At 31.8% G+C, this 20,631-nt stretch overlaps 1 protein-coding gene across 1 annotated transcript in view; it reads right to left on the bottom strand.

The window, feature by feature from the left end:
• LOC134719808 (uncharacterized) overlaps window positions 1-20,631 on the bottom strand; it is a 40,742-nt gene that overhangs the window by 2,504 nt on the left and 17,607 nt on the right. The window lies entirely within an intron of this gene.

Here is a 20,631-nt window from a genome sequence, read left to right as displayed (position 1 = left end):
AGGGGGATAAAACTACACTGTAAAAAATATTTGGGTCCAGAATTTTTAAGGAAAGTAGTGATTTGGTCCAGCTGAAAAAGGTTGAAAATGAGCACTTCGGAAGCTGTCAAAGGATTTCAAGACGCCCTAAACATAAAATTGTCCATATTTTGAGTTAGAGACGATGAAGTTTTCTATAATTTTGATATAATTTGTCCCAAAAGTAGTACAACACACTGTTAAAGTTTCTTTAAGAAAGCGCAGGTAGGATTTTTTTTATTTTCATTTATGTTCTAAAAGAAATGCACTACGAATTAATTGTGTTCTCGGACCATGTTAATTACACAGTGCTTTGTTACCACAGTCCGTATGGAAGCATACCACAGAAATTATAATGAACTGTTTTATGCAGCTCATCCTTCATTGTTTGTCTATTTTACACTATAGTGAAGCTACAAGCTACTGCATATATTAAATTAGGAAGTAACCATCAGCAGTAAGCAGAAGATATGCTTTATAAAAGGAAACATTTGCCATGTAAACTACTGGTTGTAAGTCGGGATCAAGGATAAAGATGTAATTCTAAAACAGGTGGCACAACCGTAGCATTGGAGAAAAAAAAGTTGTGGCACAAAAGGACGCATTTTGGCGTAAATGGATTTTTCGCGATTATATGCACAAGTATAAGGCTAAGACGGGGGATTCATTTATGTTTTCTTACAAGTTTTTACGATTTTTCTCTATTTTTCACTTGATTTTGTATAGTTTAGCAACCCATCATTATCAATTCTCATTTTTGACCATTTGTTTTCCTTTATAATTATTTTTGTGTCCATTATTCTCTAATTTTGTTTATTATTTCCTATATTAACACCATCCGAGTCTTCACGCATTACAAAACACACGACCTGAAATAACAATCTTATCAAATTTCAATTCACTATGAAATCAGAAAATAGCAATAAATTAAAAAAAAACAATCATAGTCAAATATAAACATAACAGTTAAAGAAACGGATACACTAACTGCATATAGGAATGAGAAAACAAAGAAAGTGTTTTTTTTATAATTTGAGTTATAAAAATTTACTTTATTATTGTGACTATCTCTCTCTTTAGAGGTGTACCTTGTTTAGGAAACCGACTTTAACGTTTAAGTAATAACATCGCCTTAAGAAACTGAAATGCCACGAATGAAATAAACTACTTTCACTCCACTTGATAAGAGTTTAACCATGGCAAAAATATTCGGAAATTTTGCAACATTATACAAACTTTGAAATATATAAAAAAACTGAGTCGACCTTAGATGTATTTTATGTACATTTTAATACAGAGGCTTTTCAAACGTTTCGGTTCTTATATATACTGCAAATTTCAACCGTACTCTTATACTTTTAGAGGCGGTTCCTGGATCTAGAAAGGGGTGTAATTCCTTAAAATTTAAATTTAAATATCGCCGAGTGTAGCGAGACTAAACACAATTTTTGACGATGTCATGTTAAAAATTGATATGTTTTCCAATCAATGGGCTGGACATAAAATATGTTATAATATTGTGTGTACCGCAATGTAAATCTAAAATCAGTGTTGCACAGTCAAACCAGATAATGATTATTTTTTGTAATTTCTTCCAAATTTTATTTTTATTTTAGAATATCAAAATATCAAACTATAATCAATTTGTGATTATTTTGTGCTTAATGAAATCTGTATTACGACTATTAAGATATGTATGCCTTTTTCGTGATTATTTTGAAATCAAATTCAAAAAGGATCATATATAAGTTTGTACAAAGCAGGGGCGGGGAGTAAGTCGCAGATCAATTGTTTACATGCGACTTTCTTCAAAAACTTTGGAAGGTATTTAAAGTTTGACAAGTGAAACCTTTTTTTCATATTAACTTTACATTTTTAAGACACAATTCTCCTCGATTCATCTTCCACTAAGCATATTTGTTATGGAACGAACATGCAATAAATCTATGCTCGATTTAAAAGTACACCAAATGGAACTAAAACTGTAGAAGATGTTGATATATGTCAATATGACAGCAATTAAACAACAAAGACAACCTAATGACTACTAGAAGGCTTTATATAGAACAATTTTCAACAAAAGACAGGTTTAATTTAAACACGATGTCAATTTCTAAATCGTCATAAAAAATTGTGAATTAAATAAACAGAATTAAACACGGGCACTTGTCTCAGAACTTCTTTTCTTATATACCTTAATATAACACTAATGTATACATGTTGGAAAACATCAAGTGTCTGTGAACAGAAACGATAACAGAAAGGTCAACCGAGCTGTGCAGATTAAATGATATATACCGACCCGAGCTGTACAGATTAAATTATATATACCGACTTGCTTGCTCAATAACTATAACATATATTAGGCTATGTCGTTGACTTATAAATTAATCGTTCCCTATTCTTTATATCTTAGCTCCCTATTACTCTAATATTTTCTTTGCCTGTTTTACTCTATTCTTTTATAATCTTTGTTTTCTATTTTGTAAACATCATCCCTACCCCAGATACCAATTACAATGACATAAACCACAATAACCGTAAGGGATCGGTCAATTCCGTACCTTCAAGGAGGGTGGCGGATTCACCCGGGGAATGCGAGACAACCATTGCGGAACTCATTCGAACAGAAAAATAAAAATATTAGTATAAATAAGAAACATAATCAGTTGCTCAATCTATTGTGACTGTTTATTTAACGCATCATGTAAATGTAACGGAATTTGATGAGACTGTTATTAAAGTGAGAGGGTTAGCGCTATAGAACCAGGTTTAATCCACCATTTTCTACATTTGAAAATGCCTGTACCAAGTCAGGAATATGACAGTTCTTGTCCATTCGTTTTTGATGCGTTTTGTTTTTTGATTTTGCCATGTGATTATGGACTTTCCAAATTGATTTTCCTCTGAGTTCAGTATTTTTGTGATTTTACTTTCTAATCCTAAAATCCAACATGACCTCCATTAAATACCAGCATATTTGTTCGCTTCACGTCTTGTGCAAATCTTTCACATTTATACTGTGTACTATGAAGCTACTTGAACGAACATCAATAGATCTTGAAATAAGCAAAACTAGTTTTAAATGTCAATTCTGCGTCGATTTGGCGAAATCCTATAGTTCAACCCGATCAACTTAGACATTAAGAAAATGAGACGAGAATTTTAAAACAATTGGCATTTGCCGCCGAACAGGACATGAGATCAGGTCCACCATGCCGAACTAGACACGAGATCAGGTTCACAATGCCGAACTGGATATGAAATCAGATTCACCATGCTGAACTGGACATGAGATCAGGTTCACCATGCTGAACTGGACATGAGATCAGATTCACATGCCGAACTGGATATGAAATCAGGTTCACCATGCTGAACTGGATAGGAAATCAGGTTCACCATGCTGAACTGGACATGAGATCAGGTTCACCATGCCGAAATGGACATGAGATCAGGTTCACCATGCCGAAATGGACATGAGATCAGGTTCACCATGCCGAAATGGACATGAGATCAGGTTCACCATGTCCTATTGATTTTTAAAAAGACTTTTATTACCAAGGACTATTTGAATGAATATTAAAGATACACAATTCATAGATTTCCCAGTAACTTGCTTCACTCAGTGTATCGAACAACAACGCACTTTGTAACTAACTAGCTTCAACGTAATTGCTACATACATGGCAATATCTTCACTAATAAAACTCTGCGTTTAAAATTAGAACTGCAAGTTGGTTCTCGAATAACATTAAAATTGTTACGGGTCTTGCCATTTAATTTAAATACTTAACAAATTTCTGTTGTCCGTTATTATTTTTAATAGATATTTTATTGAGTTAAAAATCTAGATTTTTATGTTGTACTGTTGTGTTTGTCTTTTGGTCCGTTTATCTTTTTTGTTTTGGCTTTGACGAATCATTTTCGATTTATGAGTTTGATTGTCCCTTTGATATATTTCGTATCTCTTTTATAATGTTATAAAAAACGTGTTAGAAGATTGCAAAGTATTTCGCATCAAAGAAGGCTAGAGAGGACTTCAAGCACGAAAGTAAGTATGCAGAAAAATCTTAACTAATCACCGATCTGAACAAGTAATGAAATTTCAGAGGTATTTTTGAATGTGATGTAATTGATTCAGAAATTCACAATCAATCAGACCATTTAGATATTGTACTTTTTACGAAAAAACGGAACTTAATTCTCCAAATAGTTTAAACAAATGTGGAGGCAATACTAAAATAAAAGTAATGAATATACATTATGATTTTAGTAAGACATATATATTTTGGTGTTATGATATATTTGAGTTAACTAAATTGTTAAAATTATGTCAAATTAAAAAATAAATATCACAGAATAGTTTTATTTGTAGTATATAAACCTTCCATAGCTTTTAAAGTAGAGTTTACTTCTTTTTTTTATTTCTCACGACACACTGACATTTGATAGACATTTTTAAAGTAAAATAAATCAAATTATAAAGAAACGAGAATTCCAGAGAATTAAATGAAACAACATAATATGAAGTTCATCGTTTACTTACCACTAAAAGCTAACACATAAACTAGCCACTCTTTCCCAATGGTAACATTATGCGAATCGTTATTTCCCGAGGATTCCGAATGAAGCATACACATCCGATTATTCAAATCCCAAATTATTGTATCACACATCCCGTCATTAACACAATGTTTAGCACACGATATTTTAGATCGAGTTTTGCTCGTATCAAACACGGAAATTTCTTTTAAGCATGGCGGCATGGACAGTTTAAAATTTGTGAATCGAAAATCCGTCGTTTGGCATGTCAAGAAAACGGTTGAAATCAAGATATAAAATTCCATTTTGTAAATTTTATTTCACGCCTGATGATTAAACTGGTTAGAAATTCTTTCCAGAACGATTTAGAGCCTCATCAAATGTTAAATGTTGCTTTTATTCAAGTGCTGTTTTCTAACCTTGAAGAGTTTCAACTTTTAACACATGACTAATCTTCCAAGAGAAAATATTTACAATGATTGCTTATTCATAATACAATTCCGATTAATGAATCGCTCATTACACTGACTTTCTTCCAGTTCTAGAAGAAACGGAAACTAAATAAATACATCATCTCAAGAAACGCAGTTTAACATCTTATTTACAATACTATTTAAATATCGCACTCTTGAACCCAAAACACTCATTAAAGAGAATGAAATGGTTTAAGAAAGTGATCGATTACGTATGAAGCATTGCTAGAATCTATATACAATGATTCACAATAACAGAAGTACCAAATTTATGTACATGCATTTTGACAGCACTTCAAACATGTTTTCAGTCAGTTACATGAAAATTGTATATTAGATGGCCCGAACACCAATTCAACAGAATAATCATTTTTTTTTGTACTAAATAAAAAATAACCAACAGATTACAGAAACTTCTCTAACCAGAAGTTAATTTTAATGTACATGATTTACCAGATGAATTTTATAACTTATTGAGTAGTTCTGTAACCGAAGATGAGATTTTAATAAGTGTAAACTTAAAAATGACAAAGCTAGTGGATGTTACAAATAATAAATGAAAATATAAACTGTACTGTATATGATCTTATACCAATGAACGTTAACTTTTTTAATTTATTATTAGATACAGGAATAGTTCCAAAGTTATGGTCTCTTGGTATTATGAGACCTATTTTTCAAGAATAAACGTTCAAAAGCAGACCCTGCAAATTATAGAGGTGTAACATTAAACTTTTGTTTAGGAAAGACTTTTTCATCTATAATAAATGAGAGATTTAATAGTTTCTCAGATGAAGTTGAACTTATATCAGAATCTCAGGCAGGATTTAGAAAAAGGATTTTCAACTACCGATAATATTTTTGTGCTGCATTCAATTTTATCTGTATTTTTTTCGATGGACCAAAAAAATATTTTGCACATTTGTGGATTTTAAGAATTGTTATGGCAAAATTTACAAAAATCTCACATAACTGAGGAAATATATACAGTTATTTATAATTTGTATCAAAATATAAAGACATGTGTTCGATATGGTAATTAAAGTGCAGCTTTCTTCAACTGTGGTGTTTGTGTTAGACAGGGTGAAAAATTATCACCGTGTTTGTTTTCTGTGTTTTTGAATGATTAAGAAAACTTTTTTGTTGAAAATGATGTAAAAGATTTAGAATATATTTCTAAAAACTGTGAACAATAATTCGTTACAAGTATTAGTTAAAATATTTGTAATTTTGTACGCAGATGACACTGTTATTATGTCTGATAGTAAGGAAGAACAACAACATGCACTAGATGTTTTTGAACAATATTGTAACATATTGAAACTACAAGTTTATATAGATAAAACCAAAATTATTGTGTTAAGTAAAAAAAAAGGTACGAGACAAATGTTTGATTTTCATGTACTAAGTATATGGTAATGCTATACTGAGAAGTTGTAGATTCTTACAATTATATAGGAATAACTTTTAATCATAACGGTAATTTTTGTACTGCTAGAAAAAGGATTTGTGATCAAGCACAAGAAACAAGAAGGAAAATAAAACATATATCATTGCCTATTGATATTCAGAAAGTGATCATTTACGCATGAAGCATAAAAGAGGGACGAAAGATACCTAAGGGACAGTCAAACTCGTAAATCTAAAACAAACTGACAACAATAATTGTTGCTAGAATCTATTCTCATTAATTCTCTGATTGACAGAAGTCATGGGCGTTATGTAATAAAAAGAAAATAATATGTCGATACTGTAAACAAAGCCAACTTTTAGTCACAATCTTGATTAAATAAAATGCAGTGCAACATTGTCTAAATTTTTCACTTGTGATCAGTACTTTTAATGTTTACAATGTTACATGTAAAAATATAGCCAAGTATTTTTATTTCTAGTTTACATTCTTTAGAAATTTAAAAGGTCAAGTGCCAACATTGGATAACATACAGAAAATAAATTCAAAAAGACCAATGTTAAAATTCATTTCAAACTTTTGAATGAATGGTGCTTGATTTTTTCTTGATTAGAATTAATTTACATGTTCGTTCAATTATATATTGCAACTGACACATGTTATGACCTAACCATACTTAATTAAATGCACTTAATTCATATGTTTCACTGTTACTTCTTATAACAATAAAACATATAAATCTAGTGCATAATTAATAAATTTAACCTTCTCATGTGAATAACGTTTTCTCTTTTTTTTTATATAACAAAGACTAGTATGACACTATTAGTTACACAGTGTGCAATTGTCCTAATACGAGCCAAACCCGATATGAATTTTATTGACCCGATAAAATCCGTATTAGGACAAGTGAACACTGTGTAACGAATTTATCCTGATTTTGTTATATTACATATTACTATATTCAAATTCAATTTTAGGACAATATCAACAAATTTATTTTAGATATTAAATCTAAAACTGTGAAAAATAAAAAATATTAGGACTACAAAGCAACTCAATTGTTTTTTTTTTATTAGGTCAATGGTATAAGGGAGATAATTCTAATTGACGTAATAAATAAGGGATATAATTCCAATTGACGTGATAAAAAATTGTACTGAAATTTATTAGGACAATATCAGCCAATCAAATTGCAAGAAATTACTCTAAATCAGGATAAATATTTTATATCACGTGACACTCTCTTTACACGAGGCATCGGATTAAACGTCCCCCTTCTGACCGGACGTGACTGCGAACTTGATACATCCCGCACAGCCAAACGGACGCCCCACTTCGGCAAGCGTTTTATTGCCGGTCGGGAGAAGACCAAGTGACCATATTTCTGTACCCCAGTCACCCTTGGGGAGTAAAGTATAAAGATATATTGGATAGGGACAAACATTAAGCTTAACAACAGACAACATACGGACACTTTAGATAGTTGTTGAAAGAGTTTTTGACGTGCAGAGAACGTGGCACTCTGACTACACGCGGCGTTGGATTTTACATCATTATTTTAACACATGGAAATTTATACATCGGTCAAAGAAAATGCAAAAACTTTGTTAGAATCGTTATTTCTATAGGAGTTGATTGCAAATTTTTGGAATCAAATTGAGAATGGAAATGGGAATCTCGGTATGCTGGTGTCAAGCAAACCTGATCTTGTGGATTATTTGTGTGTACATTTGCATTTGCATAGAAGAAAGGTGCGATATACTGCTTAAATACGTTGATGACCATTTTGTGAATTTGACTTTTTTACAAATTATTTTTATGGTTGAATATTAAAACTTTTTCTATACAATTTTTCAAAACACAAAATAGTAATAACTCCTCTTGTATAGACAACGCTTCTCAAAATCAAAAGTCAGCTTTATTTTGACAACCCTTAACTGGTGTTGAAATTTCCGAAGAATTAATTTAAGCAAATTTTAGGTATTGTACGAAGTAAAGACAAACAGACAGATGGTATTACATAATATGTCATATACGAGGGCATAAAGAATCAAACACAATTCATCATACACAGCACATGTGTTATTTGGAAGTTGAAACAATGGTCAAACAATACACAAAAAGGACAAACATATATCATATACCTCAATGTTATGTGTGAAACAGTTTTGCCTAATCTTCAAGACTCCATATATTTACAACATTTATATAGTTCTTTAATCTTTCGGGCATTTTTATTTATAACCTTAATGGACATTTAGTAAGCACGGTATTTCCCTGTGACTGCCAATCGACGTGTTCACTCCAATTTTGTAAGAAAATTTGGTATGATTGAAATCTTTCTATCACTCGCCAAACGCGGTATAGAATGTCCTCGTTTCGTATTTGTCGTTGCTTATGTTCCCACGAAATAAACTTTAATTGCATCAAGCTTTTTATTTCTTTGACACTTATTTTCTTCACAGATCTTATACATGGATAAGTATTGATTTGATATACTCCTATTAATTAAGTTGTAGAAGAGAAATACAGTTTAATTGAACCAAGCTATTGGTTTCTTTTATACTTATTTTCTTTACCGATAATATACATGTTAGTATCGATATATTCGTATCAATTAAGTTAGAATTAAGTTGTATAACATAAATTAATGAATAGTGAAAAATAATGAACAACAGCCTTTTAAAGGAGACAATCATTCCACTATAAGTTTTAATACTGTACTAGATCTTGATTATTCCAGATGTTATGTTATTTTTCCTCTCAAGATAACAGATATTAACGACAGTCCTTGACGTTACCAATTACTAGTAGTCAGTACTCTAATGTTGACAAACAATATAAAAGAAGGACGAAAGATTTCCAGTCAAACTCATAAATCTAAAACAAACTGACAACGCCATGGCTAAAAAAAAGACAAACAGACAAACAGAAAAAGACAAAAAAAACAAACAAATGATTTATTAAAAAAAAAAAATTCTACGGTAGTTTTAAGACCTGGGATTGTTTTGACCCTTGTGATTGATAACTTGATTAGTTTTAACATATTTTGTTTTCGAAAACTGGTGTCTAGCAGACTATGTATCTCAGCTTGAATTGCAGAAACCTAAAACTTCAGAGTTTTCAGATCACGAAAATGAATCTGAAAGTGAAAATGAACAGGCAAATGCAGATCTTAAAGAGGAAAACAATAGCAAAATCGACATAACCCTGACAAATGGTATAAGAATGTACCAAAAATTAACACCAAAGGTGATAATATATGTTAAATACAATTACAAGACTCACTCTGTAAATTTCTACAGAGAACGCTTAATGTTATTTTATACATGGAGAAATGAACTTTTAGACTTGCAATGCGGACATGAAACATTTGAAATCATGTACTTGACTGTTGCAAGACTGTTAGAAAAGAAAGCTAAGCAATATGAAGGTAAAGTAATAGATCTAGAGAAAGCTATAGAAGAGGCAGAAAATTATTGTAACGAGAATAATCTTTTCAAAAGCTTCAAAAGCACCTGCCCCTCAGCGAATAGAAATGGAAGATGCTGAATTAGGCGCAACATAATCTAAACAGTATGGTCATTTCAATCCAGATAGACCAACAGAACATAGACTGTATGATATGTCACGTGAAGTAGGAATTGAAGGTAGAACAGTAGAATTGACAAATCATGCCAACAGAATAATTGAGAATGAAAACAAAACATGAACCATTTTATACATTTTTGACAGGTGGATCAGGATGTGGAAAATATGTTGTTTGTTGTCAGAGCAATATTTCAAGCTTTACATTTTGATTGATGAAATAAAATGTTCTCTTCACTGGAGAGAAGGCTGAAAAATAAAGGGAAGCAACTGTTCATTTGGTGGAGTGAGTATAATAGCTATTGGTGACTTTTCCCAACTTCAACCTGTATTTGACAGTTGGACTTTTCAGTGATCTAAGCAAAGGATTAACAGCATTAGCACCTAATTACTGGAAATTATTATTTTCTTTTCATGAACTTACTGAAATAATGAGACAAGATGATTTACAATTTGCTGAATTACTAAATAGGTTGAGACAAAATCAGCCGACTGAAAATAATTTTGCAGTTTTAAGTACCAGAACTGTTTCAATCACTGATCCAGCATACAAAACTAATGCTACTCATTTGTTTGTTGAAAATGCTTTAGTGGATAATTTCTATTTGCAATACATATCTAAATTATGCTCACAAAAAGTTAAAGTTAAAGCTGTTGATACAGTTTGTGGAGATTTAGGGACATCTGTAAAAGAAAAATTATTAAGTTCTTTATTACAAAAACAGTCTGATACAACCAATCTTGCAAAGGAAGCAGTATTGACAATTGGGATGAAATATGATCTTACAGCTAATATTGAAGTCACTGATGGTCTCACAAATGGTTCAACTTGTGAACTTAAATTGATTGAGTGCAAAACTACATTTTTAAGACCAAGTGTCATCTGGGTTAAGTTTGAGGATGCTAGAATTGGTGCTAACAATAGAAAAAAATATTCACACTTGTATGGAAAACATGGACGCCATTGTTTGATATTAAAATATCATTTACTTATAAATATAAAACCTTTGAAAGAATTCAGTTTCCACTTCGTCCAGCAGCTGGAAAAAAAATTCATAAATCGCTAGGTGATACATATCAGGGCGAAGGTGTGCAAGGAAAGTATCTTTCAGTTGTTGCAGTTTGTTGCCTTGTAAACAAAGATAACATGAAAAAGACCTTTGCTGGGTGATATTATGTCTGCTATTACAAACTCTAAAGTTGGAGTTGAGAAAGTGAATGTATTTTGAAGAATACAATCTGTTCGATAATATAATACCAACCCATGAGGTGGTCTTGTATTAAATTTGTTTGCTTTTGATCTAAGCGAACTGGTTCCCTAAAAACCAGCAATACAAAAATCATCTTTCATCTGTTGAAATAAGTCTTGATTCAGCAATACCAAAAACATCAGCATCCAAGAAGTCTCTGATTTAAGATAATTAAAATGAGCATGCAATGGCACTGCATTGTTAAAAACTACTTTATAAAATAATTAGAATTCAACTTTATTTATAACATATTTGTTATTTTACACACTCAAAAAAACATCTCTTCAATATAGATGGAAAATAAAGGAGTTTTGAGGACCACATATGCTATGTCACATTTCTCTTCCTACAAAATTAATAAGTGTATCTTTCTATTTGATAAACTGTGATAAAATCATTGGAATGATTATGAATGTTAAAATCTTTACTGTCAATTGATTGATTGGTTGTTGGTTGCTTTACCGCATTAGGACAAAAAGTATTGTCAATTGAATAATAAACACTAATTGTGTATTATTTTGAATATTGATGTAGAATCATACTTGATAATTACTTCAATACTTTTGTTCACTTTACATGTGTTAGCTCTCGCTGCGATATAGCCTTTTTGTGCTAATGTGGCGTAAAGCAACCAACAATCAATCAATCAGTCACTTAACATTTGATAACTGGGTAATATTTAACCATAATATATATATAGGAACATCTATATTAAAAAAATCGTCCATATGCTAGGAAGGAATATGAGGTTACATTTTGTCAAGCACCAGAAGAAGAGTAAACTCAAATCGACGTTAAAGAGTATTATTCCAACGTTACGTTGCATTTGACGTTAGAACACATTTGCATGTGTAACCAAAATTGAAATTTCTTAACAAGTTTTTCACCGATCGTTTTCAAATTTTTTACATTGAGTTGGCATAAGTATTTTTTGTTTGATCAATAAAAAGACTGATAATTCATAATTTATGCCATAAGGGTCGTTTTTGCTTGTCGGGCGTCATATATATGTAATTGTATGAATATAATTTGTTTTTACTAAACATGTATAATGCTTGTAAAATGTACTTTTTGTAATGCCAAGTTTATTTGTATATACATGTATGTCGCTTCCAAAATTTATTGCTATTTCTGTTTAAAAATGGTCTCGTGTTCATGTTTCATCGCACACAAAACAATCACTTTCTGTTAATAATCACATATTTAAGGAGGCTCGCGGGTATAAGATTTTCAGAAAAAAAATCAACTTTAATTTTCCTTTACAAATTTTATTTATTACCTTTAGTAGTTGTAACTTTATCATATGGTACACAAATCATTTTAAAAAATCCCAGGTGACCAGGTGACTTTTAAAATATAGATATCATAGAAAAAGCTCCAAATTATCTCCCTTTGATGCAACAATGGCATTATTCGCATTAAAATTGAAATATCTTTTTTAACTCATCGGTGACCTACATATTTTATTGTTGTTTTCGAATAAGCTGTACCTTAACTGTACAATAATTGTAAAATTTAAGTGATTTCTGTAATTTAGTTCTTTTTTTATTTTGATATTTCCGCTATTTCTCCTATTAGTTCAACAGAAAAAGGACATTAACAAAAATGTATGCTTCTTTTGCATGCTGATTGTGAGCGTAAATGGACGGCGACCCCATTTTTTATTTTAAAAGTTCATTTATAGAAAAATATTGTGAAATCCTATATTAAATTTAAAAAAAATGATTTAGACCCTCGAGCCCCCTTAAGTATAATATGACTACTTGAAGTTCTTTAAAATTAAAGAAATGCATTCATCTGACATTTCAATTTCAAAGTTTTCAATTGTTTGTTATACTTAGTACAAGTTTATCAAAATGAATATATTGAATTCATTCAAAGGGCTGAACATTGAAAACAAAATCAAAAGTTACATTGAACTGTCATTCTGTTCATCTATGTTTTTACTTACATTTGCTAAATGTGTATTCAACATTTATAAAACAGTAATAAATGAACAATCCATGTGAACATTTGCTTTATCAAGGAAAAGCTTGAAATTTTGTAAACTTACTGCTGAACAAATTGGATTTTTTATAAACCAATATTATGCAAGAGTTCCCATGAGAGAAGCGCATGCGCAGATAGAGGTCACTGCGTTAGCAGATTTTAAGAGGTTAACACGTGGAAAATTTTAGAAACTTATTATTGAAAGTGTTGATTTTATTCTTATTAATTGGATTTATTATTATGTTCAATGGATGTACAGTGATATCAGCAACGTTAGCTGTTATAGGTCCTTGCGGTCGAGGTCGTTCTTGTTACCACAGTGTGACTGTCCCAATATCCGACCGTAATGGCGGATGAAAAGGTTGATTGATTGATTGTTGGTTGCTTAACGTCCAGTGGCAAATATTTCATGCATATTCAGGACGAGAACAAGTTCACAATAAAAAAAATTAGGTAGGTTGATACAATAGAGGCCATCTGGGATGATGGTCGGAGAAATTGCCACCGGAAAATGAGGGTATATTGGATAGGAACAGAAATTTTGCCTTGCAAAAGGCCACCTACGGACCCCTCAAAGAGTTGTTGCAAGGTTTCTTAGCGTGCAAAGAGCGTGGCACTTTCCGTACACGAGACATCGGATTTAACGTCCCCCTTCTGAGCGGACCTGACTGCGAACTTGATACATCCCGCACAGCCAAACGGACGCCCCACTCCGGCAAGCGTTTTACTGCCGGTCGCGAGAAGACCATGTGACCATATTTCTATACCCCAGTCACCCTTGGGGACGGATGAAAAGGAAGAACATTCCAAAATGGAAAAACATTCTTCGAATGACAGTAGATTTCTTCATTTTCATCAAGTTAATCAACAACACTGCAACATTGATAACGCTTCCAATGATGTTTGAAGCTAGACCTGAAAATGTAGACAATTTGTGCGATGGGGCGGAGCTCCATTGTCACATGTGTCAATCAACCAAACACCGGATGTTAGTAACAACCGGATTTGTATCAGTTTCTGCTACAAACTCAAATACTAACACAAGCATTGTTGAACAATGAAACAACTGAGTCTGACACGCCAGTTAAGGAAAACACATGTGGCAAACGACGTACAACATGTACTGTCTCTGCCAGTGATGACGCAAGACCATCAAGTTCTAAAAAAACAAAGATGTGAAACTGAAAGTGGCCACGGACATGGATCACGAGTCCAATCTGAGTCTTTGACACAACGTTACATGAAAGAACTTCTAGAACTTTGCCAATCACAAAGCAACAAACAAAATTATGACAAGAAAACTTTTAAGTAGCCATATGTACATGTACCAAAACGTCATTTTGACAAACCATCAAACAAGAAAGATTTTTTAGGGAAACCCAATTACAAAAAGAAAAAGTTCAAAAAGAAGTTCCAAGAGCAGGACAAGAAGTTTTAGAATTGCCAAAGCAAATTAGTTTGCCTGTGAGTACTTCAGTTCAGCAATTGAATACACAATTTACATCTTCAAACACGCCAGACAATTTCATTGGTGGGAAAGTGAAATATCCTAGATAATTGGATGAGTCTTAAGGAACAAGGGATTTTCTTATCACAGGCATATATTACCTTAGCCGTATTTGGCACAACCTTTTGGAATTTTGGGTCCTGAATGTTCTTCAACTTTGTACGTGTTTGGCTTTATAAATATTTTGATATGAGCGTCACTGATGAGTCTTATGTAGACGAAACGCGCGTCCGGCGTACTAAATTATAATCCTGGTACCTTTGATAACTACTTATTTCAGATTACTGGGTTTTAGATGTTGTAAAAGGGTATCAAATTGAGTTTGAACAAATTCCACATCAAAACAAGGAACCAAATTTGTTACAATTTAATAAAGATGAAACGAATATGGTACAGTTAGAAATAGATAAAAAAAAAATTACAGAAACAAATTATAAAACCAGTGACGTACGTTTATTAAAAATCAATGTTTCAAATATTTTTACAAGACCAAAGAAGGATGGTACATGTAGAGTAATTTTGAATTTAAAAGTTCTCAACAATGATATTGAAAAACACCATTTTAAAATTGAAACATTAAAGTCAGCAATACAATGTGTGTCACAAAACTGCTGGTTTGCTTCTATTGATTTGAAAGACGCATATTATTCTATTTCTATTGACCACAAAGACCGAAAATATTTACGGTTCTATTGGAATGATCAGTTGTATGAATATACATGTTTGCCTAATGGACTGACAACCGCGCCAATGATATTTATAATAGTTTTGAAAGTGCCATTTCCACATTTAAGAAAAAATGAACACAACAATGTAGTTTACATTGATGATAGTCTTTTGATCAGTGATAGTTATTTTTCGCAATGTGCAATCAATATTGCTGATACAGTCACCTTATTGGATAAATTAGGATTTACTATTCATCCTGTCAAATCTGTATTTGAACCGACTCAAACAATTACATTTTTAGGATTTGTTTTGAATTCAATAACAATGACAATTAAACTTACAACTGAAAAGCACAAGCCATAAAACTTACATGCTGTAAATATGTTAAAATTAGACAAATGTTAATCAGGTAATTTGCACAGATTATAGGCAAATTGATTGCTGCCGAACCAGGAGTTGAACATGCACGTATATATATAAAATCTTTAGAAATAGAAATAGAAAACGTTTTTAAAACAAAACAATGGAGATTTGACACTAAAATTATCATTTCAAATGAATCAGTAGATGTGTTAAATTGGTTGATTTTTCATGTTGAGTCTAGTTTTAAACCATTAGTACGAACAGGTCATGAGATCATTTTAAAAACTGCTTGGGGTGGTGTTGTACACAATACACAACTTCAAACCAAGGGTTGTTGGTCTTATGAACAGCAGAAATTACACATAAATTATTTAGAACTGAAAGCAGCGTTTTCAACATCAAAATGTTTTTGTTCAACAAAATCTGATAAACATGTTCGAATATACATGGATACTATGGTAGCTGTGACCTATATAGACAAAATGGGAGGTAGAATTAAATCTCTTAATACCTTAACAAGGGTAATGTGGCAGTGGTGGATACACAGAAACATTTGGTTAAGTGCTTGTCATTTACCTGGGAAAACAAATGTTGAAGCAGACAAATTGTCACGTTCCAATAATACAGATCTAGAATGGAAACTTAACACTAATGTTTTTATGTGTATTAAGTGCCAGTCTGCCTAAGAATCAGGCAGTGGTGAAAACATGACAAAAAAAACCCCACCCAATTTGACATTGATTTTAGTTCATAATATGTAGTTATGCACAAAAATATCATTCATTTCTGATTTCTGTTCTGGTAATAGAAGATACAATTTGGTTGAAATGCACTAGAAATTAACAAATAAGGGGAGATAACTCTGTAATTTGCTATCATTCTAACCAATTTTCTAACCAAGCTATTTGATATTACCAGACACACACAAACGAAATACTAATAATTTTTAACTCAGGATGGTGGTTAGTTTGAAATAGAATGATTAGCTCGGTGGGTTTTTTCTGATCATGTTTTGATTTTTACCTAAATTGCCTGATTCTTACAAAGACTGGCACTTAATTCAATATATGGTCCGCATGATATTGATTTATTTGCTTCAAGGATAAATCATCAGTTATCGAGGTATATTTCATACTTACCTGATCCTAATGCTGAGACAGTAGATGCTTTTTCAATAAGATGGACTAACTTTAACTCAGTTGTTTTTCCTCCTTTTAGCATGGTAGAAAAGTTATCCAAAAACTGATTTTAAAGGAAGCAGATATAACCTTAACAGCACCCTTGTGGAGCACTCAACATTGGTTTCCTCAAATACTGCATCATATTGTTCAGGATTCTTACATAATATCCAGAGAAACAGGACAACAGTTGTTGATACTTCCAACAGATCTTCAAAAGAAACATCCGTTAAAAAAACTTATTTTGGGTGTCTTCAGATTGTCGGGCAAATTGTTCAAAATACAGGGCTATCAAAAAAGGCTGCAGAAATTGTCATCTCATCCTGGAGACAAAGTACACAAAACAGTATTGGACATATCTAAAAAAAATGGTGTACATTTTGTTGTCAACGAAAGATTGATATTTTTACGTCAACTGAGGTGGATGTAGTGAAATATTTGACAGTTTTATGCGAGTCAGGTGTATGATATAGTTCTATTAACACAGCACGATCTGCATTATCGTCATATTGGACATTAGGGAAAACACTGCCGATTGGTCAGTGGCCTTTAGTTAAAAGGTTCCTCAGAGGAGTTTATAATAAACGACCAATGTTTCCTAGATATCAGCAAACATGGGATGTTAATGTTGTATTAGAATTTTTGATCACTTTATCGCCTGTAAAGCTTTTGTCACTGAGATGTTTAACTTTGAAATTAGTCATGTTATTAGCACTAGTTACTGGACAGAGAATACAGACGTTACATTGTGTAGATTTATATTTTATGAAAATCACAAAAGACAATGTTATAATTGAAATTAATGAGGTTTTGAAAACCTCAAAACCAGGAAAACATTTATCCCCAATTTTCACTAGAATTGATATGACTGAATTTTTAACATTACAATGAATTGAAAGCAAACAATGGGAACATTTTTGATTGATTGATTGATTGTTGGTTGCTTTACGCTGCATAAGCACAAAAAGGCTATATCGCAGCGAGAGCTAATTCGAATATTTTTACAATTTATAGCATATTTTTAAAATAAGACAAAAAGTCCTTCAATATACTAAAATTCTTGACTAAAGCAAATTGAGTATACTAGTATACAAATAAAAATCAACAGTAAAATAACGTGATAAAAATCAAAAACGATTTAAATATAAGAACATTTAATAAGTGTTGCAATATGCATTTTGTTTTAATGAATTATCAGTATTTAGTTTTAATATAATCTTAGAGCAATCCTAATTCTAGCTCACTTTTAAATTATAGTTTTTCATAGTTATCAAAAGTACCAGGATTCATGTGTGACGTCATGCTGTTTCTAAATTTTATAAATTCAAATGTAGCATAACGTTTGCCTTTTCGCCATCGTATGTGACGTCATTTTTTTAATTGCGTTAACGCCTGGACTGATTCTGGTGTGTCTATGCTGTATTGAACTTGGCATCATGTATTCGGGTTTAGTTTTCTGTAGTAAGTTGATACTTTAGTTTCATTATGAATATATCTTTCACATTCATTTGTTAAAATTACTGTTTGCAATAGCATGAATCGTTCTATATAATAGTGTTCTTATCCCGGGCATAATACAATGCCGTATTTAGCAAAACCTTTTCAACTTTTGATCTTCAGTGCTGTACAACTTTGTACTTTTTTAACTTTCGATCTTGTATAAATGGGCGTTATGTATTCGGGTTTAGTTTTCTGTAATTAGTTTTTACTTCAGTTTCATTATGTATATCTCTTTCATATTCATTTGTTAAAATTTACTGTTTGCAATAGTGTGAATTGTTTTATATAATATGAATGTTCTTATCCTGGGCATACAAACAATGCCGTATTTGGCAAAACCTTTTCAACTTTTGATCTTCAGTGCTGTACAATTTTGTATTTTTTTCGTCACTGGTGAGTCTCGTGTGGACTAGACGCGTTTTTGGCGTATTGAATTTTAAACCTGATGCTTTTTGTTATCTATTAATCATGCTTTTCTTTGTCTAATATGTTCTGCTTTTTATTTGTATTGTAGTCCTGTAATTTTTTGTTTTCATTTCAATGTTATATTTAACTGTGCCATTAAAGTGCGAGGTTTGGCATGCCTTAAAACCAGGTTCAACCCACCACTTTTATTCCCCTTTAAAAGTGTCCTGTACCAAGTCAGGAAGATGGCCATTGTTATAATATTGTTCGTTTCTGTTTTCTCTTATTTTTGAGATAAGACGTGGCACGGTACTTGTCTATCCCATATTCATGTATTTGGTTTTGATGTTATATTTGTTATTCTCGTGGTGTATTGTCTGTTGCTTGGTCCGTTTCTGTGTGCTGTTGAGTTTCGGTGTTGTGTCGTTGTTCTCCTCTTATATTTAATGCGTTTCCCTCAGTTTTGGTTTGTTGCCCCGATTTTGTTTTTTGTCCATGGATTTATGAGTTTTGAACAGCGGTATACTACTGTTGCCTTTATTTATATTCTATCATAAATTCCAATTTCTTTTAAGCATGCAACAATATTTGTAAATGGAACATTATTAAATAAATCATACATATTATTGACATTGAAATGCTTCTTACGAATATCATCAAAGTCAATACAATGAATTAAAACATGTTTAATAGTATACTTGCAGTTGCAAGGAACACATTGTGGTTCATCTTCATTTTTTAAAAGATACTCGTGTGTTATTCTAGTATGACCAATACGACATCTTGTAATAACACACTGATCTTTTCTGCACATAATATTATTAAAAGGTTTGCCTAAATTAGGTTTAATTTCATGCAACTTATTATCATCTTTTTTACTTTATTTATTTTTCAATATATTAAAAACATATTCTCTAATATTAGATTTAAAATCAGTATATGGTATATCACAGTTCGATAGAGGGTCACCCGGGGCATTCTTTGCCTCAAGGTCTACAGCTGTTTCCAAGGATTCTAACATGACTCGGAACCCATAGAAATATTATTTCTTTCAGAAGAATTTATTCCTCATTACATATAAAATTTTGAGAATTGTTGGGTTTTTAATTTTAGTATTTCGTATAGCTTGTAAGCATGAAAGTGAATCCGAACATATAATAAATTTGGATTTATCTGAAGAAGCAATAAATGTCAAAGCCAAAATGATTGCTTCTGCTTCAGCAGTAAAGATGGATGCATCAGATGGCAAACGAAGAGTTGCAGCTCTGTCCCTGAAGACAGCAGCAGATGAAACTCTGTCACCATCTTTTGATCCATCAGTATAGACAGTTGAAAAATCTAGATAATCGGCTTTAATGTCAGCATAGTGTTGCTGAATTAAAAGAGTTTTTTTTTTTATTGTGTTCATGGAGATCAAATATCATTTTTTGTTTGGGAAGTTCCCATGGAGAACATTTGCAAGTTTTAACTTGAGCAACATATTTTAAATCAAAAGAAGCTAAATGTGGTTTTAACCCAACGTATACCTAACGGAGGAATTTTATTTTCATGTTTTGCAAAAATATCTTCATAAATCAGATTAAAACACAGCTGTAGGCAGGATTATCTGGATAGGCTTTTAGTTTGACCGCATATTGAAGTCCAAGCTTCAAACTTCTGTCAGAGAGCGAGTGCTCATCAGCCTCTTCATATAAACTCTCAACTGGTGAGGTTTTAAATGCGCCAAGACAGAGAC

This window comes from Mytilus trossulus, chromosome 5, assembly GCF_036588685.1.
Source record: "Mytilus trossulus isolate FHL-02 chromosome 5, PNRI_Mtr1.1.1.hap1, whole genome shotgun sequence".
Taxonomy (NCBI): domain Eukaryota; kingdom Metazoa; phylum Mollusca; class Bivalvia; order Mytilida; family Mytilidae; genus Mytilus; species Mytilus trossulus.
The sequence above is the reverse complement of the archived record's forward strand: the minus strand, read 5'-3'. Positions and strand labels throughout refer to the sequence as shown.